This window comes from Ranitomeya variabilis, chromosome 6 (genome assembly GCF_051348905.1).
Source record: "Ranitomeya variabilis isolate aRanVar5 chromosome 6, aRanVar5.hap1, whole genome shotgun sequence".
NCBI classification, from domain to species: Eukaryota; Metazoa; Chordata; class Amphibia; order Anura; family Dendrobatidae; genus Ranitomeya; species Ranitomeya variabilis.
Genome location: NC_135237.1, coordinates 462588036 through 462613224, shown reverse-complemented (window position 1 = coordinate 462613224; position 25189 = coordinate 462588036).

The window sequence follows — 25189 nt, the reverse complement described above, 5'->3', positions numbered from 1 at the left end:
TGGAAAAATTATAGGTCTCAAAATGTGGAGACGCAAAAACTTTTTTGCTATAAAAAGCGTCGCTGGTTTCACACGTGCGTTTTTGTCTGCAGCGTTTTTTGCACAAAAAAACGCATGCGTTTTTTCCCTATATTTAACATTGAAAACGCATGCGTTTTTTTTGTACGCGTTTGGTCGCGTTTTCAAACGCATGCGGTTTTTTTCTGCATGCGTTCATTTTCAGAAATACAACCTGCAGTATTTTCTTGCGTTTTTAAGCACATGCGTTTGTTTGCGTTAAAAACGCATGCATTTTTATCGAAAAAAAACAGAAAACACACTGAAAAGCCACCCACCACCATCAAGGTGATAAAGGGATCCTAACCCTAACTCTACCCCTAACCTCACCCCTAACCGTTTAATGAACATTTTCTGACAGTCATAGTGCCACGTATTTCAGTGCCACGTATTTCAGTGCCACGTATTTCAGTGCCACGTATTTCAGTGCCACGTATTTCAGTGCCACGTATTTCAGTGCCACGTATCACGTATTTCAGTGCCACGTATCACGTATTTCAGTGCCACATATTTTAGTACCACGTATTTCAGTGCCACGTATTTCAGTGCCACGTATTTCAGTGCCACGTATTTCAGTGCCACGTATTTCAGTGCCACGTATTTCAGTGCCACGTATTTCAGTGCCACGTATCACGTATTTCAGTGCCACGTGTTTCAGTGCCATGTATTTAAGTGCCACGTATCACATATTTCAGTGCCACGTATTTCAGTGCCACGTATTTCAGTGCCACGTATTTCAGTGCCACGTATTTCAGTGCCACGTATCACGTATTTCAGTGCCACGTATTTAAGTGCCACGTATTTCAGTGCCACGTATTTCAGTGCCACGTATCACATATTTCAGTGCCACGTATTTAAGTGCCACGTATTTCAGTGCCACGTATTTCAGTGCCACGTATTTCAGTGCCACGTATTTCAGTGCCACGTATCACGTATTTCAGTGCCACGTGTTTCAGTGCCACGTATCACGTATTTCAGTGCCACGTGTTTCAGTGCCACGTATTTCAGTGCCACGTATTTCAGTGCCACGTATTTCAGTGCCACGTATTTCAGTCACGTTTAGGGTTAGGGTTAGGGTTAGGGTTAGGGCTAGGGTTGGAGGTAAAGTTAGGGTTGGGGCTAAAGTTAGGGTTGGGGCTAAAGTTAGGGTTGGGGCTAAAGTTAGGGTTAGGGTTTGGATTACATTTACGTTTGGATTAGGGTTGGGATTAGAATTATGGGTGTGTCAGGGCTAGGGGTGCGGTTAGGGTTACCGTTGGGATTAGGGTTAGGGGTGTGTTTGGGTTAGGGTTTCAGGTAGAATTGGGGAGTTTCCACTGTCCAGGCACATCAGGGGCTCTCCAAGCGCGACATGGCGTCCAATCTCAATTCCAGCCAATTCTGCGTTGAAAAAGTAAAACAGTGCTCCTTCCCTTCCGAGCTCTCCCGTGCGCCCAAAAAGGGGTTTACCCCAACATATGTGTTATCAGCGTACTCGGGACAAATTGAACAACAACTTCTGGGGTCCAAGTTCTCTTGTTATCCTTAGGAAAATAAAAATTTGGGGGGCTAAAAATCATTTTTGTGGGAAAAAAAAGATGTTTTATTTTCACGGCTCTGCGTTATAAACTGTAGTGAAGCACTTGGGGGTTCAAAGTTCTCACAACACATCTAGATAAGTTCCTTGGGAGGTCTAGTTTCCAATATGGGGTCACTTGTGGGGGGTTTGTACTGTTTGGGTACATCAGGGGCTCTGCAAATGCAACGTGACGCCTGCAGACCAATCCATTTAAGGCTGCATTCCAAATGGCGCTCCTTCCCTTCCGAGCTCTGTCATGCACCCAAACAGTGGTTCCCCCCCACATATGGGGTATCAGCGTACTCAGGACAAATTGGACAACAACTTTTGGGGTCTAATTTATCCTGTTACCCTTGTGAAAATACAAAACTGGGGGCTAAAAAATCATTTTTGTGAAAAAAAAAAAAGAATTTTTATTTTCACGGCTTTGCGCTATAAACTTTAGTGAAACACTTGGGGGTTCAAAGTTCTCAAAACACATCTAGATAAGTTCCTTGGGAGGTCTAGTTTCCAATATGGGGTCACTTGTGGGGGGTTTGTACTGTTTGGGTACATCAGGGGCTCTGCAAATGCAACGTGACGGCTGCTGACCAATCCATTTAAGTCTGCATTCCAAATGGCGCTCCTTCCCTTCCGAGCTCTGTCATGCGCCCAAACAGTGGTTCCCCCCCACATATGGGGTATCAGCGTACTCAGGACAAATTGGAAAAAAAATTTTGGGGTCCAATTTATTCTGTTACCCTTGTAAAAATACAAAGCTGGGTGCTAAAAAATCATTTTTGAGAAAAAAAATAAAAATTATTTTCACGGCTCTGCGTTATAATCTGTAGTGAAACACTTGGGGGTTCAAAGCTCTCAAAACACATCTAGATAAGTTCCTTAGGGGGTCTACTTTCCAAAATGGTGTCACTTGTAGGGAGTTTCAATGTTTAGGCACATCAGGGGCTCTCCAAACGCAACATGGCGTCCCATCTCAATTCCAGTCAATTTTGCATTGAAAAGTCAAATGGCGCTCCTTCCCTTCCAAGCTCTGCCATGCGCCCAAACAATGGTTTACACCCACATATGGGGTATCATCGTACTCAGGACAAATTGCACAACATTTTTTGGGGTCCAATTTCTTCTCTTACCCTTGGGAAAATAAAAAATTGGGGGCAAAAAGATCATTTTTGTGAAAAAATATGATTTTTTATTTTTACGGCTCTGCATTATAAACTTCTGTGAAGCACTTGGTGGGTCAAAGTGCTCACCACACATCTAGATAAGTTCCTTAGGGGGTCTACTTTCCAAAATGGTGTCACTTGTAGGGAGTTTCAATGTTTAGGCACATCAGGGGCTCTCCAAACGCAACATGGCGTCCCATCTCAATTCCAGTCAATTTTGCATTGAAAAGTCAAATGGCGCTCCTTCCCTTCCAAGCTCTGCCATGCGCCCAAACAATGGTTTACACCCACATATGGGGTATCAGCGTACTCAGGACAAATTGCACAACATTTTTTGGGGTCCAATTTCTTCTCTTACCCTTGGGAAAATAAAAAATTGGGGGCGAAAAGATCATTTTTGTGAAAAAATATGATTTTTTATTTTTACGGCTCTGCATTATAAACTTCTGTGAAGCACTTGGTGGGTCAAAGTGCTCACCACACATCAAGATAAGTTCCTTAGGGGGTCTACTTTCCAAAATGGTGTCACTTGTAGGGAGTTTCAATGTTTAGGCACATCAGGGGCTCTCCAAACGCAACATGGCGTCCCATCTCAATTCCAGTCAATTTTGCATTGAAAAGTCAAATGGCGCTCCTTTCCTTCCGAGCTCTGCCATACGCCCAAACAGTGGTTTACCCTCACATATGGGGTATCAGCGTACTCAGGACAAATTGTACAACAACTTTGGGGGTCCATTTTCTCCTGTTACCCTTGGTAAAATAAAACAAATTGGAGCTGAAATAAATTGTGTGTGAAAAAAAGTTAAATGTTCATTTTTATTTAAACATTCCAAAAATTCCTGTGAAACACCTGAAGGGTTAATAAACTTCTTGAATGTGGTTTTGAGCACCTTGAGGGGTGCAGTTTTTAGAATGGTGTCACACTTGAGTATTTTCTATCATATAGACCCCTCAAAATGACTTCAAATGAGATGTGGTCCCTAAAAAAAATGGTGTTGTAAAAATGAGAAATTGCTGGTCAACTTTTAACCCTTATAACTCCGTCACAAAAAAAAATTTTGGCTCCAAAATTGTACTGATGTAAAGTAGACATGTGGGAAATGTTACTTATTAAGTATTTTGCGTGACATATGTCTGTGATTTAAGGGCATAAAAATTCAAAGTTGGAAAATTGCAAAATTTTCAAAATTTTCGCCAAATTTCCATTTTTTTCACAAATAAACGCAAGTTATATCGAATAAATTTTACCACTAACATGAAGTACAATATGTCACGAGAAAACAATGTCAGAATCGCCAAGATCCGTCAAAGCGTTCCAGAGTTATAGCCTCATAAAGGGACAGTGGTCAGAATTGTAAAAATTGGCCCGGTCATTAACGTGCAAACCACCCTTGGGGGTGAAGGGGTTAAACGGCCCAGACATACGCCCCAAGGCAATTTCCTTCCTTAACTTCTCAGAAACCACTGATGAATACTCATCCCCAGATTTAAGCTTCTTAAGAGCACATGGAACTTTAAACAAAGTTAAGCCAGCCAGTAAATGTTTGTCGAATCAAGAGCTATCTACGCTTCTACTCTTCTTCCTTTTTGCTATCGTCTTTATTAATTTTATTTATGTTGAATTTTTCCAACAGTAAAAGAGAAATTTTTTTGACATACTCATGCAGCAACATTTTTTTCCCTTACTTTTTTTTTTAAGATGGGCTCCCAGGGGACCCAGGGTTGGACACTAAACCCGAGCCCCCAATTCCACTAAGAGACACACTCTGCCTGCTAACTTGAGCACTAAACCACATGGCAAAATGTGCAGTCTTTAAAATTGGCCAGCACTTCCCTAACCCCATTAGCGTTCATGTCTGACCAACACTCGACTGCCTGTCCTAAGCCTGTCGAGCCTACCTCTAGGCTACCCACTACTCCTGAAGACATAAAGATAAGGGGAAATGGATACAGCAACAAAGAATAATACTCACCGAGCTATGAAATGACTGTGATAACTCCAGCTGTAAATCCCAAATCAGACACCCATCTAACATTCCAGTTCTTCCTGCTGAACCATCAGCCAACTGGGATGCTAAGGATGAAGGTATATGGGACTCAGTTGTCTGGGCCCTAGGATGCCGCACCACACTGGAGGGAATCAACAGGAAGGATGAGTAAGATGGACCAGTAGACTTCAGCTGGGCCGATGACCCCACAGAGAAGAGCCCACTGTCTGTTTCTTGTACCGCCTGAGACATTTTCACTGTGCTGACAGGGAATGGCAGGATGCATGGGGTAGCTGAATCAGGATTTTCAATATGGGTCAATAACTCCCCAGGAAATAGGCTACTGCCCGCTCTATTGGCCTCTTGGGACACCCAGATGTCATCAGGGAAAGAGGAGGAGGGCCGCACGATTGGAGCATCACAATGATGGCCCGCCGTGACGTCACTGGTACCAGGAGTCCCGATGTGCATAGGCCCAAGCCCCATCTCAGACAAGCTCATGGATTCCTCCCCGGCCATGGCATACTCACATGTTTGCTGCGCCCGGCTTTGAGGGTCCCCGGAGGGGCTCATGTGGCGCTGACACTGAGTCAGGAAAGTTGTTTCAGGTGACAACTTTGTTGAAGGCCGTGACCTGCGGGGACGCTGCTTGGGCAGCTATGACATTTTCGTTGTTCCTGGTCTCCCGCCAATTATGCCAGACACTTGGGCCTCCAGCCAGACAGGTGGATGGGAGTCGGCTGCAGACCACAAGTGTTCTAGCAGTTGCTCTATGAAGGCCTTCCTAATCTAAGATCTAGGAGGTCACAGGGGATATTGACACAGGCCCTAAAGGCCCCGTCTCACATAGCGATTTACCAACGATCACGACCAGCGATATGACCTGGCCGTGATCGTTGGTAAGTCGCTGTGTGGTCGCTGGGGAGCTGTCACACAGACCGCTCTCCCCAGCGACCAACGATCAGGGGAACGACTTCGGCATCGTTGAAACTGTCTTCAACGATGCCGAAGTCCCCCTGCAGCACCCGGGTAACCAGGGTAAACATCGGGTTACTAAGCGCAGGGCCGCGCTTAGTAACCCGATGTTTACCCTGGTTACCAAAAAAAACAAACACTACATACTCGCCTTTCGGTGTCCAGGTCCCCTGCCGTCTGCTTCCTGCTCTGACTGAGATCCGGCCGTACACTGAGAGCAGAGCGCAGCGGTGACGTCACTGCTGTGCTCTCACTTCTCACTGTACGGCCGGGAGTCAGTGAGAGCAGGAAGCAGACGGCGAGGGACCTGACGGACATCAGAAGGCGAGTATGTACTGTTTTTTTTTTTTACATTTACGCTGGTAACCAGGGTAAACATCGGGTTACTAAGCGCGGCCCTGCGCTTAGTAACCCGATGTTTACCCTGGTTACCAGTGAAGACATCGCTGGATCGGTGTCACACACACCGATTCAGCGATGTCAGCGGGGCCTCAACGACCAAAAAAAGGTCCAGGCCATTCCGACACGACCAGCGATCTCGCAGCAGGGGCCTGATCGCTGGTACGTGTCACACATAGCGAGATCGCTATGGAGGTCGCTGTTGCGTCACAAAACTTGTGACTCAGCAGCGATCTCGCTAGCGATCTCGCTATGTGAGACGGGGCCTTAAGGGTACCGTCACACATTGAAATTTCCATCGCTACGACGTTACGATTCGTGACGTTCTAGCGATATCGTTACGATATCGCGGTGTCTGACACGCAGCAGCGATCAGGGATCCTGCTGAGAATCGTACGTCGTAGCAGATCGTATGGAACTTTCTTTCGTCGCTTGATCACCCGCTGACATCGCTGGATCGTTGTGTGTGACAGCGATCCAGCGATGTCTTCGCTTGTAACCAGGGTAAACATCGGGTAACTAAGCGCAGGGCCGCGCTTAGTAACCCGATGTTTACCCTGGTTACAAGCGTAAACGTAAAAAAACAAACCGTACATGCTCACCCGTCGGTGTCCTTCAGGTCCCTTGCCGTCTGCTTCCTGCTCTGAGTGCCGGCCGGAAAGTGAGAGCAGATCACAGCGGTGCTGCGATCTGCTCTCACTGTACGGCTGCACTCAGAGCAGGAAGCAGACGGCAAGGGACCTGAAGGACACCGACGGGTGAGTATGTACTGTTTGTTTTTTTACGTTTACGCTGGTAACCAGGGTAAACATCGGGTTACTAAGCGCGGCCCTGCGCTTAGTTACCCGATGTTTACCCTGGTTACCCGGGGACTTCGGCATCGCTCCAGCGCCGTGATTGCAACGTGTGACCGCAGTCTACGACGCTGGAGCGATATTCATACGATCGCTGCGACGTCACGGATCGTGCCGTCGCAGCGATGAAAATTTCAATGTGTGACGGTACCTTTTGTGCGGGATAATGGTAAAATCCTTCCTGTCATTATAAATTCCCTGATTTCTGATCTACCCCTCAACTGATAGTGACTCCGCCTCCCTCCAAACCATGGTCATGCCGGCCTCCACCCACGCCAGGGGAAGGACTGGGTTCTCGCCTTTCCTTTCATGCTTGCCTCTTGTACTCCTGCTTCGGATCATCTATTACAATTGTCCCACAGTAATCTGCACACATTGATGGATTCCATTTTCCTTGATAACCTTTCTCCATAGCTGCAATATTTTGGAGATATCTCTCACCGTGCTCGTCGCTGACTGCTACGCAGTTTGGTGGAAAAAAGTCTGGGTATGAATGTAAGAAATTAATCTTTAAATATATGTTACAGCCTTACAGCCAAGATCCTTATGTTTTGAGGAGATTTTCCACCAACTATAGTTATCTGCTCTTGGGTTCTCCCAAAAACTAGTTACCACTAGTGTTGAGCATTCCGATACTGCAAGTATCGGGTATCGGCCGATACTTGCTGTATCGGAATTCCGATACCGAGATCCGATACTTTTGTGGTATCGGGTATCGGGTATCGAAACAACATTAATGTAATAATGTGTAAAAGAGAGAATTAAAATAAAAAATATTGCTATACTCACCTCTCCGACGCAGCCCGGACCTCAGCGAGGGAACCGGCAGCGTTGTTTGTTTAAAATTCGCGCGTTTACTTGGTTACGTGAAGTCCCGGCTTGTGATTGGTCGCGGCGGCCATGTTGCCGGGACGCGGACCAATCACAGCAAGCCGTGACGTAATTTCAGGTCCTTGCAGGATTTTAAAATTACGTTCCGGCGTTGTGATTGGGCGCGTCGTGGTCACATGGGCGACGTAACCAATCACAAGCCGGGACGTCACGGGAGGCTGGACAAGCGCGCATTTTCAAATACGTGCGTGTCCAGCCTCCCGTGACGTCACGGCTTGTGATTGGTTGCGTCGCCCATGTGACTGCGGCGCAACCAATCACAACGCCGGGACGTAATTTTAAAATCCTGCAGGACCTGAAATTACGTCACGGCTTGCTGTGATTGGTCCGCGTCCCGGCAACATGGCCGCCGCGACCAATCACAAGCCGGGACTTCACGTAACCAAGTAAACGCGCGAATTTTAAACAAAGAACGCTGCCGGTTCCCTCGGTAAGGTGCCGGTTCCCTCGGAGAGGTGAGTATAGCAATATTTTTTATTTTAATTCTTTCTTTTACACATTAATATGGTTCCCAGGGCCTGAAGGAGAGTTTCCTCTCCTTCAGACCCTGAGAACCATCAGGAATACCGTCCGATACTTGAGTCCCATTGACTTGTATTGGTATCGGGTATCGGTATCGGATTGGATCCGATACTTTGCCGGTATCGGCCGATACTTTCCGATACCGATACTTTCAAGTATCGGACGGTATCGCTCAACACTAGTTACCACTAATGCGAATGCTACCCATGCAGTCTTTTCCTTGCCCTGCAACAAACGGAGAACCTCCTCATTTTCAAGAAGCTTACAAATCTGAGGTACAATAAATACTCCTTCTTTTATTTTTCTTCATTCAACCTTGGAAATGTAGAGATTGAGATACTTGAATGCTTTTGCATTTTTATTAGTGATGAGCGAGTATACTCGGTACTTGAGATTTCCCGAGCACGCTCGGGTGTCCTCCGAGTAGGTACTCGGAGATTTCGTTTTCTGCGCCGCAGCTAAATGATTTACATCGGTTAGCCAGCATAAGTACATGTGGGGGTTGCCTGGTTGCTAGACAAATACTCGGAGGACACCCGGGCATGCTCGGGAAATCTCGAGTACCGAGTATACTTCCTCATCACTAATTTTTATCCATTGCCTTTACAAAGTTTTAAATTAGACCCAACTTGATATGCAATGGTGGTAACAAAATCTTATGTCTGTCCATAAGTGATGGATGCAGGACATTTTTAATCCCTAGCTGAAATGAAGAGAGAGGAGAGGCCAGTCTGTTTTTATTTTAGTGATATTCTCTTGCACGACTATCCCACTCACACAGAAAGCAGCATACCCTTGAGACCAAAAATGAGTCATAGTTGGTCATAGTTCACTCATCTTAACAGTTGTTTTCATATTATCATAGGTTTCTTTCATTTGGACTGCATGCCAACAGGAATTGATGGTTGCGCATTGTCATTATGGAGCAAAACGGCATTTATGCTTGTTTTGGGTGAATAGATGAAGAGCCTCTATTCCTGTGGATTATGATTTTTCTTCAGAGCTTACAATAAACTATTGATGTTGCTGCATGCCACACAATCACAATCCATGAAGAAGTATTGGACAAGATCTTTATCATGGTTGCGGAACAAATAAATACTAACATCACCCGCTAGGAGATTCCACTCCTGTAGCCTGGAACTTAATAGTTCAGCCTTACTCTTGAGCAGATCCAAATCTCTAAGGCTAAGTTCACATTAGTGTTCAGGGGCTTTGCGGAGGGCTGACTACTTCCTCTGTTAATCTCCGCCTACTTCTGCATGCGTCCTGCGTACCTATTTTTAACATTGGGTACGCAGGACATGCGGATGTATTCAAATGCATTGTTTTGAAGCGCCCGCCGAGTGCACTGGAACACAACAAGTTGTGTTTTATGCGGACGGCGGGCGCGTCAAAACGACGCATCCACATACATCCGCATGTCCTGCGTATCCAATGTTAAAGATAGGTACGCAGGATGCATGCAGAAGTATGCAGAAGTAGGCGGAGCTTAACGGAGGTAGTACGCAGCCCTCCGCAAAGACCCCGAACGCTAATGTGAACTTAGCCTAACAAGATCTTTCAGTTCATTTTGTGTTATAACATGTGGTTCAGTTGAGGTTGCTGACAGAAAGTCTTCTTCCTCACTTGACTTGACGGAAAATGTTTCTGGTGTGTTTGGAATCTGTAGTTCTTCTGTATATGGTACTGGGCGTATTGCAGATGGAATGTTTGGATACTGTAAAGTCCACTCCTTCTTTCTTGAAACTCCTTTCCTAATGGGGGACAGAATTAACAACTTGTAGTGTGATCGGTTGGCTCTCTCCAGAAATTGAGACTGCAACAAGCATAGACTGCCCCTTTCCATGCAACCACTGGGTAAGATATGATGTACATGTAGCGCCCCCACTGCCGCAGGGCCGAGGGGTACCCGGTACCGGGCCTCTGAGTCTCTGCTCTGGGGTTGTCACGGTGGCTAGACCCGGTCCGTGACCCTGCTGAGGGGCGTACGATAATAGATGTGGATGGTGGTGGTGGTGCGGCGCAGTAAATAACAAGGACACCAGGTTGCAGTCTCTTTACCTCTTTACTGAAGGCTTCAGGTGTCCAATCCAGGGCACTGTTAACAGGGCTGTCTGAGACCGGCCGGTCCGACGGCACATCAGGAGTCCCCTTCACAGGTGGGAATCAGCGTCTACCTTCTAGCGCCTGTGTGTTGTAGTCCATTCCTGCTGAGCACCCCGGGATAGTCCTCACAACTGCTTCTGTCTGTCTCTGATGTTCGTTCTCTCTCCGTCCCCCAGATGATATGGCAGGACGCACCCGTATGATGGGGTAGGCCTGGAGTTATTCTGGGACTCTAGAGTCGCCCCTCTCCCGCAGCTGCCTCCGTTGTCTGCTTAGGTGATATGTGTGAGACAGCCAACCTATAATTGGCTGTCCTGCCGTGGTTTGAAGTATTGCTTAAAGTCTCTTACTTTCTCGGCGTTCCGGCCACCGACTGTTTGCACCTCAGAAGGATGTTGCCTCGGTCTTACAGCACAACTCCTTCTGGTCCTATTGCCTCTTTGCTGTATTCCTGCTTTTCTCACTCGGCACAATAAACTTCGCTTCTTGTCCTTTCTTTAGGAATCTGTCAGGATCCCATCCCTGACAGGTCCTCTCTCTAGCTCTTCCCAGTTGCTTCTCTCTGTCTTCCTGTCCAACCCCCAGTTTTACCAGAGTGTGAGGAGTGGCCTATTAGATAGAACCACCCCCCCTGGTGGTCGGAGTGTGAAGTGTAATGTGAGTGTTACCTGATCAGGTGAACTCCTTTAGTGCAGTCAGATGTAACATCACTCCCCTTAGCGGCAGAGCGACATTCCTGCAACGACCAGGACTCTGGGGCGCTGCATACATCTATTGCAGCATATGTGTGGAATCCAGCTCTTGTCCTGATCTCCTGTTCTGCAGCCAAAATACAGGTTGTAGGTTTTCCTTATCATGGCAGTCAAGATTCACCTTTGTGACGCAGAAGTGACTCCTCCACATATTTAGCAAAAACTATCCGCTTTCTTAACGCAAAAATGAGGCATATCTGAATAAAACATATAGAAACGTGTCTAAGCTAAGAAACTAAGCTAAGAGATCCTAAAACGGTGCACTCTGCACAGAGAGCATTTATAAAAGTAGGTGATGCAACTGTAATTAGGATTACGTCATCTGAGCTGAGTTGGCGTTTTTTGATTGGTCACCCTAAGATTATAGAATACTGAAAGCTCAATAGACTAAATAGATAATGTAATAGACTAGCTACTAATAACACAATAATGATGATGATGATGATGATGATGGTGAAATAATAAAGACCCTATTTTTTTATAAGCCTGAATGAAAGGTGCCATAAGTAATTATAACCTCTTCTGGATCTTGAAAACCAGAGGCAATCAGCAAATGTAAGCATCATATTAGTTTTCAGCATAACAAAATTAGTTGAGCTCAACTGTTTTTAGACCAATTTGGCTGTAGAACAGTGTAAGTGCTACAGAGGAGCAGAGCACTCTGCCATCATTGGCTTTCAATCTAAAGCACCAATAGTAATGTTTACATTAAAGAGGTTATTCCCTTTCAGTAAATTAATGTCCCCAGCTGTAGGATATTATGAAAAAACAAACCATGCTGTCCTCACCTTCCTCTGGGTCCACCGGTAAGTCTGATACGCTGTTTTCAAATGTCAGATTTGTCTCTTGTGGGATTGTCTCTCCCTGTAATATAGGCTGGATGTGAGTTCTGTGTGTATCCAGGTTACTTTTGCCGTCTCTTGTTTGCTTATATATATTAACTACAGTAGCGTAGCTACCGAGGGGCAGATGGGGCCATTGCCCCGGGCCTGGTGCTCAGAGGGGGCCCACCCGGAGCCACGCTACTGTATCGGCGCGCGCAGCACACCGATACAGTTGCATTCTGTGGCAGAGCAGGGAGAATCGATCTCCCTGCTCTGCCGCTATGCGGCCCCTGAGCAGTGGGCCCCCGCCCGTTATCGCAAGGTCAGCAGTTTCAGCATTTGGCCGATACAGCTGGCCGCATTGATGATTTCTGGGGTGCTGCCTTATACTACAGGGTCTGCCTATGGGGGTGCTGCCTTACACTACAGAGTCTGCCTATGGGGGTGCTGCCTTATACTACAGAGTTTGCCTATGGGGTGCTGCCTTATACTACAGGGTCTGCCTATGGGGTGCTGCTTTTTACTACAGGGTCTGCCTATGTGGTGCTGCCTTATACTACAGAGTCTGCCTATAGGGCTGCTGCCTTATACTACAGGGTCTGCCTATGGGGGTGCTGCCTTTTCCTACAGGGTCTGCCTATGGGAGTGCTGCCTTATACTACAGGATCTGCCTATGGGTGCTGCCTTGTGCTATAGAGTCTGCCTATGGGTGCTGCCTTATGCTATAAAGTCTGCCTATGGGGGCTGCCTTATACTACAGAGTCTGCCTATGGGTGCTGCCTTGTGCTATAGAGTCTGCCTATGGGTGCTGCCTTGTGCTATAGAGTCTGCCTATGGGGGTGCATTATACAATATAGAGTAGGCCTATGGGGAGTTCATTATACTATATTTAGGATGATCTGCTGCATTATACTATATGGAGGCTATCTAGGGGGCCATCATACAGTGTGGAGATGACAGTGAGGGGGCCATCGTACAGTGTGGGGATTACAGTGAAGGGGTCATCATACAATGTTGGAGCCATCAGTTTGGGAGATACTAAGGGGTCAGTATACTGTGTGGGTGGTACTACACAGTGAGGGGGCATTATGCTGTGTATAAGAGAGCATCATACTGTGTATAGGGGAGCTGTACGGGGGGGAGACTCAAGACATTATTAAATGTAAAATGGACACTTATAGTTACAGGGGAACTCAGGTTACTGTGACTGTCAAAGGAGCACACACAGGGCATTATTACTTTCTAGGGAGCAAAATATGAGCACTGTTTTCTAGGGCACTTGCACCCGGCATTACTATATTATAGAGTGTTACACAATAGGTGCAGTAATAGGGACACATACGGCAGCAGCGGCTCAGTATTGGGATATCAGCAGGATGAGGAGTTTGTGCAGGTTGGGAATAGATGGTGATGGTTGGAATGTGAGAAGTGAAATGTGTCTTTGTTGTATTCTCTGTAGTCGAGTCCTGGGTGGAAGAAGTTGTCAAGTCGGTCTGGGCCAGATGGAAAAGACGGGAAAAGGGAATGATTCCATCAGAAAGAATGTCAGCGGTAAGTCACTATCTGTAACTGTGCTGTGATCTCTTACATGTAATATCCATGTAGGTCTTTATATAGAGATTATCTTCAGTAATAGCGTGGTCATCTGCTGAGGTTTTCCTCCACTATTAGGGCACGTCACTGAGTTGTAATCAAGGTTACCTGGTTAGGGGTCAACTCAGAAGTTTCGCCCCCCCTGAACCAAAACCCTAGCTACACCTCCGAAACTACACTTGTATGCTCTCTATGTGCTTTCCTCCTTGTCTGTATCCAATTTCCCCTGCTCTCAATAAAACCTTAGACTCTTTACCCTCCTACACAACCGATCTAAATACAGCCCCCTTCCACTCTATCCTGCTATCTATAACACTGAGAATAAGGATGGGGGAGCAGAGAGAGAGACGCTTGAACCAAGTGCAGAAGCTCTGATATATCTGTATATTTTTTGGAGATCAATCATCTAGATAAAGAATGTACATACACCCTGCAGAAGCAAAATAGTAGCAATTTTTTAATGGTAAGAGTTTAGAAAGTTCTGATCTTTATTCCTTCTATATGTTCCTTAGTTAGTGTCACTAGTCTACCCATCAGTGTTTCTGGGATGTAGTTACTGACATCTTAGCTGTCTAATCTACTACAAGGGAGTTCTAAAGCTGTCAATACTTTGATTGATAGCTCTGTGTCCAGTCTTGAGCAGGGGCATTCTAAGCTGTCAGTGTTTTGATTGACAGCTCGGATGTCCAATTTGAGACTGGGAGGTGCTGTGCTCTTTGTAGGTGTTCATTGTCCCAGGATATTGCCCGACTACTTAGCTGGCCTGTTAGTCCCAGATCTCTGCCCGATGTAGCTTCAGCTAAGTGTGGATGGGTTTCACTGTGCCTAGTGTTTTTCTGATGATCTTTCATTGCCTGACCTTGGACCTCGTTCTGACCCTCCGTCTGTTTAACCACTTTGTTCTGATCTACTATTCTCCTGGCATTTTGACCTCAGACCATTACCGGACTACGCCTTTGTCTCTTCCCTCTGTTTATGATGTACCCTCCTGGCTTTTAACCTCAGACTCCTTGACTATCCCGACTCATGAAAACCTGACATAACTGTACACCACTGCTATCCAACGAGATGGGCACTACATGAGTAAATAAGAGGAGTAACAAGATCTGAGCCTTCTGAATAAAAGGCAGATGTCGGCTGTGTTATACTGCCTATAACAGCAGCAAATACAGCCTTGATTGCTGGGGTTTAACCATTTAAATGCCACTGTCAATTGCTAACAGTGGCATTTAAACTGTGCAATAGCCGGTTAGCTTTTGCACCAGCTCCCATTGCCCCCTTCACACACATCAATGTGGAGTGTCGATGGTTTACCATAGCAGCTGGTGGTCTGCTTTGGCTGTACTTCATAGGAAGAAGTCAACTTCACTACATAGTGCTACACTGTGGTATTGCTGTATATAGTAGACACAATCAAATGATCGCAAATTCATGTCCTCAAAAGGGACTAAATAAAAAATATATATATATATATATATATATATATATATATATATATATATATATATATATAAAAATATACAAATATTTGTAAAAACGTATAGATTTGGTATTGCTGCTATTGTACTGACGTGGACAATCGTATTACTTGGTAATTTCTTTTTGCACAATGAACGCTGTGCAAAAAACAAAACCTGAAGAACAATGGCAGAAATGCATTTTTTTAACCATTTCACTTCAGATGAATATTATTACCAGTTTTTCTGTACATTATATAGTAAAATGAACGATGTTATTCAAAACTGCCATTCATCTGACAAAAAAAGTCCTCATATGTCTATGTTGATAAAAAAATATTAAAAAGTTATGGCTTTACGAAGGATTGGAAGGAAAAAAGAACAAATAACAATGAAACATCTGCCAGCCTCAATGGGTTTAAAAACAGTTAAATGTGTTGACTTGCTGACATTTATCATCACATGTTGATAAAGAAATTGACAATGCGCAATAATAGGGATCTCTTGAATGGGGGAGACTTGTGTTCATATTGCTGCCATTTTTAGGCCTCATTCAGACGTCTATGAATCACACGTGTTCTATCTGATTTTCACACATAGAACACGTACCCATTAAAGTCTATGGAGCCACTCAAATGTCCGTGTTTTTTTTGCGGACTGTGTGTTCACAAAAAAATCATGGAGATATGTCCATTTTAAAGTCACTGATCAAAATTACCCATTCAAGTCTATGTGTCCGTCAAACTTACAGATTAGCATTGCAATAGGTAGGAGAAGCTTTGCATTTTTTTCAAGTGAAAAATCACTCATGAGGCACTAATAGTAAAAACTGACACACTGACCAAACACTGATGAAAATCATATCGAGAACACTCAAAAATGGTCAGTGCTTTAGGATACAACAAAAATCACGGACATGTGAATGAGGCCTTAATGGAGGCCATTTACAACAAGTGAATGCAGATCAGAATCCTGTTTGCTCCCTGGTGCATGGTGACTTATGCCATCCGATGTAGCTTTCAAGCAGTGTTATTGGATTTATGGTGAAAGATAGTGCTGTTTGCACATCCAAGGTCATTGCAGATTCTGACAGATCATATTTTTGCTGACTGACTAGAGAACAAGGCACAATATAATCAACTTTAACAATGCTGTATCTGTAATCACAAACCTATGATTGTAAAATCAACCGTGTTAAAGGGACTCTGTCACCTGAATTTGGAGGGAACAATTTTCAGCCATAGGGGCGGGGTTTTTGGGTGTTTGATTCACCCTTTCCTTACCCGCTGGCTGCATGCTGGCTGCAATATTGGATTGAAGTTCATTCTCTGTCCTCCGTAGTACATGCCTGCACAAGGCAATCTTGCCTTACACAGGCGTCTACTATGGAGGACAGAGAATGAACTTCAATCCAATATTGCAGCCAGCTGGTAAGGAAAGGGTGAATCAAACACCCGAAAACCCCGCCCCTATGGCTGAAAATTGTTCCCTCCAAATTCAGGTGACAGAGTCCCTTTAAAGTGCTATGTGTTTCATTTTTTTCTTTTTTTGTAAATACATGTGTTATTTATGCATTTTCTTAGGCTTTGTTCAGTCCAGTTGTGATCCATTTCTAATAAATCCAGTATTAAAAAAAAAAAAACCTGGATCAGTTACAGAGTAAAAATGAAAGCACACTTTGTCTTCCGTTTTGCATCCATTTTTTGTTCCATTTGTAACAGATGTTTTTTTTTTTTGCTTAAATACCGAATCCGTTAATGGATGATATTACAGGTGATCATTAGTTATGATGTACTTCTCATAGATTGCAATGCTAAAAAAAGTCATCCGACAAATAAGCAAAATCCTTTCTTTTGGTGAAATGATGTTTTGCTTTGCATTAAAGATCCTCACCCTGTATAAATAGGGCCTGCACTGCCAAGAACACTGGCAGTCTATACACACTGAATGATTTATTACGGATCGTTCAGTCTGCATCTGAAGCCTGGTCGGCTTATGTAAATAGCCTATTACATAACCAGGAAACGTGTCCTATTTATTAATTGCATTCCAAAATGATATTCCTTCATTTTTCCATTTTTTACATCCCCAATTATAAACTAGGCATTCTTTAGAATTAAAGTTTGTAATAATAGTGCCCTTATACCATCTATTGCTGTCGGAAGAAAGCTCATTTGATTGGCAGCTATTCATGCCACATCAGCAGTAAACATGAACACTTTGCTCATCCAAGACATCTGCAATGGTTTATCCAATCTCCCTCTGCATAATGTCACAATGATCTCCCCCCATATCTTTCATTGCTATCATCACCCAAGAAAATGTTGCCAGTCTTCTCTCCAAGTCGCACCTCACCACCTGTCCTCTAGCCCCTAACTCATAACAGCTCATTTCCAACCCTACCAATGTACTTATCCCATCCCTATCTCTTCAACGTTTCCCTATTAGTGATGAGCGAATATACTCATTACTCGAGATTTCCCGAGCACGCTCGGATGTCCTCCGAGTATTTTTTAGCGCTCGGAGATTTAGTTTCTCTTGCCGCAGCTGAATGATTTACATCTGTTAGCCAGCATAAGTACATGTGGGGGTTGCCTGGTTGATAGGGAATCCCCACATGTACTTATGCTGGCTAACAAATATAAATCATTCAGCTGCGGCAATAAAAACTAAATTTCTGAGCACTAAAAAATACTCGGAGGACACCCGAGCGTGCTCGGGAAATCTCAAGTAATGAGTATATTCGCTCATCACTAATCCCTACCCCATCTCTTCAATGTATCATTAACTTTTGGCATCTTCACTTCCTCCTTTAAACACAAAACCATCACACCCATCCTCAAGACGCCATCCTTTTTGAGACCTCTACATCCAGCTATTGCCTCGTATCACTACTCCCTCTCATGCAAAATCTCCTTGAACATGATGTTTATATTGAACTGTCCTCTCACCTCTCATCCAACACACTCTTTGAGTGACTATAATCTGGCTTCCATCCCCACTACTCTTCTGAAATGGCCCTAAGCAAAGTCATAAATTACCTGTTATCTACCAAACCCAATAGTCTGTACTCCAACTCCTAGACCTGTCCTTTATCTTCAACCCTGGGATCATTCCATCCTCTCTACCATTGACATCCCAGGCCTGGTTCTTTCCTAGATATCCCCATACCTCACAAACTATTAAAAATTTAGCATCACCCATTCTCACAGAACCTTCTCATTCTGTCTTCTCTCTGCTGGTGACCCTCAAGGCTTTGTCTTGGGACCTCTACTGTTTTCCAACTGATCTGTTAAACATATCAAGTCAAATGAATTTCAATACCACCTATATGTTGATGGCTCTTAAATCTGCCTCTTTGGCTCAGGTGTCACTTAAAGGGAACCTGTCACCCCGTTTTTTCGGTATGAGATAAAAATACTGTTAAATAGGGCCTGAGCTGTGCATTACAATAGTGTAGTTTGTGTACCCCGATTTCCCACCTATGCTGCCGAAATACGTTACCGAAGTAGTCGTTTTCGCCTGTCAATCAGGCTGGTCTGGTCAAAAGAGTGTGGTGTCCTCCCCCAGATCTTGCGTAGTGTTCCGTTGGTGGCGTAGTGGTGTGCGCATGCCCAAGGTCCCGAATCCTCTGCCAGGGGTGTGAAAACAACAGCGATGTCCGTTATTCCATTGGTGGTCGGTGGGCGCGGCCATCTTGCTTTGGCCGCAGAATCGGCGCTCTGCTGGCCGCGGCTTCAGGAAAATGGCCGCGGGCATCCGCGCGTGCGCAGATGGCTATCGCGGCGGCCATTTTCGTGAAGCAGAATTCGCATCTCGGCTTCACGAAAATGGCCGCCGCGATAGCCATCTGCGCACGCGCGGATGCCCGCGGCCATTTTCCTGAAGCCGCGGCCAGCAGAGCGCCGATTCTGCGGCCAAAGCAAGATGGCCGCGCCCACCGACCACCAATGGAATAACGGACATCGCTGTTGTTTTCACACCCCTGGCAGAGGATTCGGGACCTTGGGCATGCGCACACCACTACGCCACCAACGGAACACTACGCAAGATCTGGGGGAGGACACCACACCCTTTTGACCTGACCAGCCTGATTGACAGGCGAAAACGACTACTTCGGTAACGTATTTCGGCAGCATAGGTGGGAAATCGGGGTACACAAACTACACTATTGTAATGCACAGCTCAGGCCCTATTTAACGGTATTTTTATCTCATACCGAAAAAACGGGGTGACAGGTTCCCTTTAACTGCTGTCCAGAATCTCAGAGAGTCTTTCAGCTATATCCTCCTTCTCATCACGATTTCTAAAACTCAGTGTGAACAAAATTGAACTCATCTTCTCTTCTCAACCCCCCATACAAGACCTATCTAACACAATAAATGACTGTACGCTTTCCCCTGTCTGGATGCAACCTTTAAACTTTAGTTTGTCCTTCAAACCATACATATAAGCTATTATGATCTCCTGTCGCTTTCAACTCAAAAACATTTTGAGAATCATCTTTTCCTCATCCCCGAGTCAACAAAAATGTTAGCACATGCCCTCATTTCCCACCTTAGCAACATTCTCCAATCTAATACTCTCACTCCCCTCTTGTCCGTCCTTAGCTGCACGATCCCTTCACTGGCTTTCAATTAACAGAAAAATTCAGTTTAAAATACTAAAAATGATTTACAAGGCTGACCATAATCTGGCTCCCCCATACGTCTCTAAACTGACCTCCCGATATCTCCTCACATGTAATATCTATTCTTCATGAGATCTCTTTCTGTCCTCCACTTTTGTGTGTTCCTCACATAACAGTCTCCAAGATTTCTGCAAACATCCCCTATACTTTGAACTCACAACCTCAGCACAGCCTCAAATTGTCTTCCATGATTTAATTTGAAAACTAATTTCTTCAGGAAAACCTACAACCTGCAATAACCTAGTTGCCCCCTCATTACCACCAAAGGTGTTCCAACCCTTTAATATAATGTCCTATATATATATATATATATATATACAGTGCCTACAAGTAGTATTCAACCCCCTGCAGATTTAGCAGGTTTAATAAGATGCAAATAAGTTAGAGCCTTCAAACTTCAAACAAGAGCAGGATTTATTAACAGATGCATAAATCTTACAAACCAAAAAGTTTTGTTGCTCAGTTAAATTTTTATAAATTTTAAACATAAAAGTGTGGGTCAATTATTATTCAACCCCTAGGTTTAATATTTTGTGGAATAACCTTTGTTTGCAATTACAGCTAATAATGGTCTTTTATAAGACCTGATCAGGCCGGCACAGGTCTCTGGAGTTATCTTGGCCCACTGCTCCATGCAGATCTTCTCCAAGTTATCTAGGTTCTTTGGGTGTCTCATGTGGACTTTAATCTTGAGCTCCTTCCACAAGTTTTCAATTGGGTTAAGGTCAGGAGACTGACTAGGCCACTGCAGCACCTTGATTTTTTGCCTCTTGAACCAGGCCTTGGTTTTCTTGGCTGTGTGCTTTGGGTTGTTGTCTTGTTGGAAGATGAAATGACGACCCATCTTAAGATCCTTGATGGAGGAGCGGAGGTTCTTGGCCCAAATTTCCAGGTAGGCCGTGCTATCCATCTTCCCATGGATGCGGACCAGATGGCCAGGCCCCTTGGCTGAGAAACAGCCCCACAGCATGATGCTGCCACCACCATGCTTGACTGTAGGGATGGTATTCTTGGGGTCGTATGCAGTGCCATCCAGTCTCCAAACGTCACGTGTGTGGTTGGCACCAAAGATCTCGATCTTGGTCTCATCAGACCAGAGAACCTTGAACCAGTCAGTCTCAGAGTCCTCCAAGTGATCATGAGCAAACTGTAGACGAGCCTTGACAAGACGCTTTGAAAGTAAAGGTACCTTACGTGCTCGTCTGGAACGGAGACCATTGCGGTGGAGTACGTTACTTATGGTATTGACTGAAACCAATGTCCCCACTGCCATGAAATCTTCCCGGAGCTCCTTCCTTGTTGTCCTTGGGTTAGCCTTGACTCTTCGGACAAGCCTGGCCTCGGCACGGGAGGAATCTTTCAAAGGCTGTCCAGGCCGTGGAAGGCTAACAGTAGTTCCATAAGCCTTCCACTTCCGGATGATGCTCTCAACAGTAGAGACAGGTAGGCCCAACTCCTTGGAAAGGGTTTTGTACCCCTTGCCAGCCTTGTGACCCTCCACGATCTTGTCTCTGATGGCCTTGGAATGCTCCTTTGTCTTTCCCATGTTGACCATGTATGAGTGCTGTTCACAAGTTTGGGGAGGGTCTTAAATAGTCAGAAAAGGCTGGAAAAAGAGATAATTAATCCAAACATGTGAAGCTCATTGTTCTTTGTGCCTGAACTACTTCTTAATACTTTAGGGGAACCAAACAGAATTCTGTTGGGTTGAGGGGTTGAATACTAAATGACCCTCTGAAAAGACTTTTCACAATTAAAAAAAAAAATAAACAAAGAAATAACATTCTTTTTTGCTGCAGTGCATTTCACACTTCCAGGCTGATCTACAGTCCAAATGTCACAATGCCAAGTTAATTCCAAATGTGTAAACCTGCTAAATCTGCAGGGGGTTGAATACTACTTGTAGGCACTGTATATATATATATATATATATATATATATATATATATATATATATATATATATATATATATGGATCGCCCCCACGAGTTGCCACCGTGTCTTCTTAGGCATTAAGGTCGGGCAGCCAACTTGGAATTGACTCTCCTGCTGGTCTCTGGAGCAAGGCTTGGAGACGGTTGCTCCCTCGGTGTTCCGCCCACCGACTACGCGCCTCAGAAGGAGGCAGCCTATTACAGGGCAGAACTCCTTCTGGTGTTATCTCCTTGTGCTATGACTTCGAGTCTCACCCTCTACAACACAATTCTCTTTGTGTCCTTTCTTTGGATGCTGCCGCACGTGGGGCAGGCGCAGCTCCGTGTCTTTCTGTCTTGCTAGGCCTCTGTCAGGATCCCACCCCTGACAGGGACCCTCTGTCTGCAGCTCTGATGTTCCTCCCTTTCCCCCTGTCTGCCTGAGAGGTGTTGCCTGGGCAAAGCCCAGTCAGCTTCTCCCTCACTTTCTATCCAGCCCACCAGTTTTACCCTTCTGTGAGGAGTGCCCTAGTAGATAGGAGCAAGGCTCCCCCTGGTGGTCTGGAGTGTGAAGTGTGGTGTATGGTTTGTGATACCTGGTAGGAAGATCTCCTTTATTGCCATCAGACGTAATATCACTCCCCCTGGTGGAAGAACGACATTACTGCAACGACCAGGACTCTGGGGCGCTGCACTCCCCCCCCCCCCCCGTTAAATCCAGTACTCCCAGACTGGGAAAAGAAAACAACAATTACAGGTTAACAAAGACATGCAAAATTTTGAAATGCTATAAAACAAGTTAATATAACAATGCTTCCCTTTATGGGAGGTGAGAACACTTCAACGTTGCAAACAAGAACATATTTACATTGTCAGCTTACTTCTGTAGATTGACTAATTATGGATGCGCTAACTTAACTATGAAATACTATTACCCGTACAGGTATACTATCTAGTAACTAATAAGTGCAATTTCAAAACAATAAGTTAACATTTTCTTTATTCAAGCATAAAACCATTATTCTTCTCTAAGTGCAAAGTCTTTTAACTAACTTCCTAAGGCTCACTAGAGGACTCACTAACCCCTATGGGTTCACTCTATTGAAATGCAGAACAGGTTTCACCCCCCCCCCCCTACGGGTTCACTGTATCTTTCTTCCAATTTATTTATCCTCAATTTTATTTAAAGTACATCATCTAACATTTCCTATTCTTAACTACATACTATCAGCTATGTATAAACATTATTACTAATCTAACTATCTAAGACAACATTATTTTGCTTAGGCGAAGTGCAACAAGTAAACATTCCCTTTAAGGGTAAACCCAAGTCTTGTCTGAGGTAAAGCATTTAAATCACATCATCAATATTCAAGTCAGTTCAAAGGTGACATGATGCAATATGAGGGACCCGTTATGAACCCCCGAACGTTGGTCTTGGATGGGCTACAAGACGTGTAATCCTGACCCGGAATTCTGCCGCACCAACGGGTTTTTCTTCAGGTCTGCGAAGGCAAAGCAGTTATTTTTACAGCATAATTAACAGCAGTTTCTGTTAAGAGGCAGTCTCTGTAAAAGCCTCCTATGTACAACCAGTAGAGAGCACCTTTAAGAAGGTGCAAACTATTTACAAGCAGTTTGTGATCATGCACAGTTCATGATTCTGCAGTTCTTTGATGATAAAACAACTTGTGCAAAAAACAGGATCCCTTTAAACAGGGGATCCCTTTAAAAGTTAACCCTGGACGGGTTCAAGCAGCAAAGAACGAACAGTTAACTATTTACAGTCTTGTCGGATTTTCGAGGTTTATTGGAATAACTCTGGAGGTAGTACCGGCGGGGGTAGTCCTCTTGGATATTGACGACTACCTGGTACCACATAGAGTGCGTCCGCACTCATGATGGGAGTCTGTGTAGCTTGAGTATGGACATTTGCTGCAGCAGAGGTAGCAGCTGCTGCAAGATCAGTCACTGGAGCGGAGTCCGTAGCGGTGGCACGAGCAGTCGCTGGAGTGATGTCGGTCATCAGGGCAGGGTCGTTCTTCATACCTGCTTCAGATGCGGTCCCTCCGGTGCCAATCCGCTCCGTCTCCGCTGGGGTCTGGAACGCTGGTTGCAGAGCCTTGTGCTGCGGCGTTGTCATCTCTATTTGCAGCATCTTGCTTTCCGGCAGGGCCTTGCTTTCTGGCTTCGGAGTGCTGGAACTTCTTTCTTGCTCAGATGAGGCTGCCGACAGACGTCTGGTGAGGCTCCCGATGAAGGTCTTCTTCCACCCGGCCTCAGTGCTCAGCTGCGTCTGCAGGAGTTGGTCGTTGAGCTCTTCCATGCCGGCTGGCAGGAAGTCAGGGCCAACGGGTGATGCCTGGCTGCGGTGTCTCTCCAGGTGGCAGGGGGAGTCCTCTGCTCCGACCCCATGCTCTGGTTCCGGGCGCCTCGCCATGGCGTCCTCCACGTGGCTCGCTCCTTCCTGGTCCTTTTCCCACTCTCTCCTCCTTGGGCGGTTTCATTTTCTTTGTCTCCGCCCGCCATTGAGGATCAGGAGGTGGATCTCGGCTGCTGACGAACACGTCCTCAAGGTACAGAGATATTTGGACTGGGCGGCCATTGTTTTTCACGCTTCTCAGTTCGTTCACGCCCACAACTCCACGCCCTTCATCTTCGTCTGCGCTCCTCGTGGCGCTGTAATGGCGGCAGTTTTGGCGGGAATTTTGGTGGCAAATGGCAATACACAGTCTTTAAGCAAATCACAGTTCAAATACAGTTCTGGCACAATTCTTAGGCGCACATGACCCGATTCTCAGGCTTAAGTAGATCCTGTTCGTGGCGCCAAAGTTGGATCGCCCCCACGAGTTGCCACCATGTCTTCTTAGGTATTAAGGTCGGGCAGCCAACTTGGAATTGACTGTCCTGCTGGTCTCTGGAGCAAGGCTTGGAGACGGTTGCTCCCTCGGTGTACCGGCCACTGGCTACGCGCCTCAGAAGGAGGCAGCCTATTGCAGGGCAGAACTCCTTCTGGTGTTATCTCCTTGTGCTATGACTTTGTGTCTCACCCTCTACAACACAATTCTCTTTGTGTCCTTTCTTAGGATGCTGCCGCACGTGGGGCAGGCGCAGCTCTGTGTCTTTCTGTCTTGCTAGGCCTCTGTCAGGATCCCACCCCTGACAGGGACCCTCTGTCTGCAGCTCCGATGTTCCTCCTTTCCCCCTGTCTGCCTGGCAGGTGTTGCCTGGGCAAAGCCCAGTCAGCTTCTCCCTCACTTTCTATCCAGCCCACCAGTTTTACCCTTCTGTGAGGAGTGCCCTAGTAGATAGGAGCAAGGCTCCCCCTGGTGGTCTGGAGTGTGAAGTGTGTTGTGTGGTTTGTGATACCTGGTAGGAAGATCTCCTTTATTGCCATCAGATGTAATATCACTTCCCCTGGTGGAAGAACGACATTACTGCAAC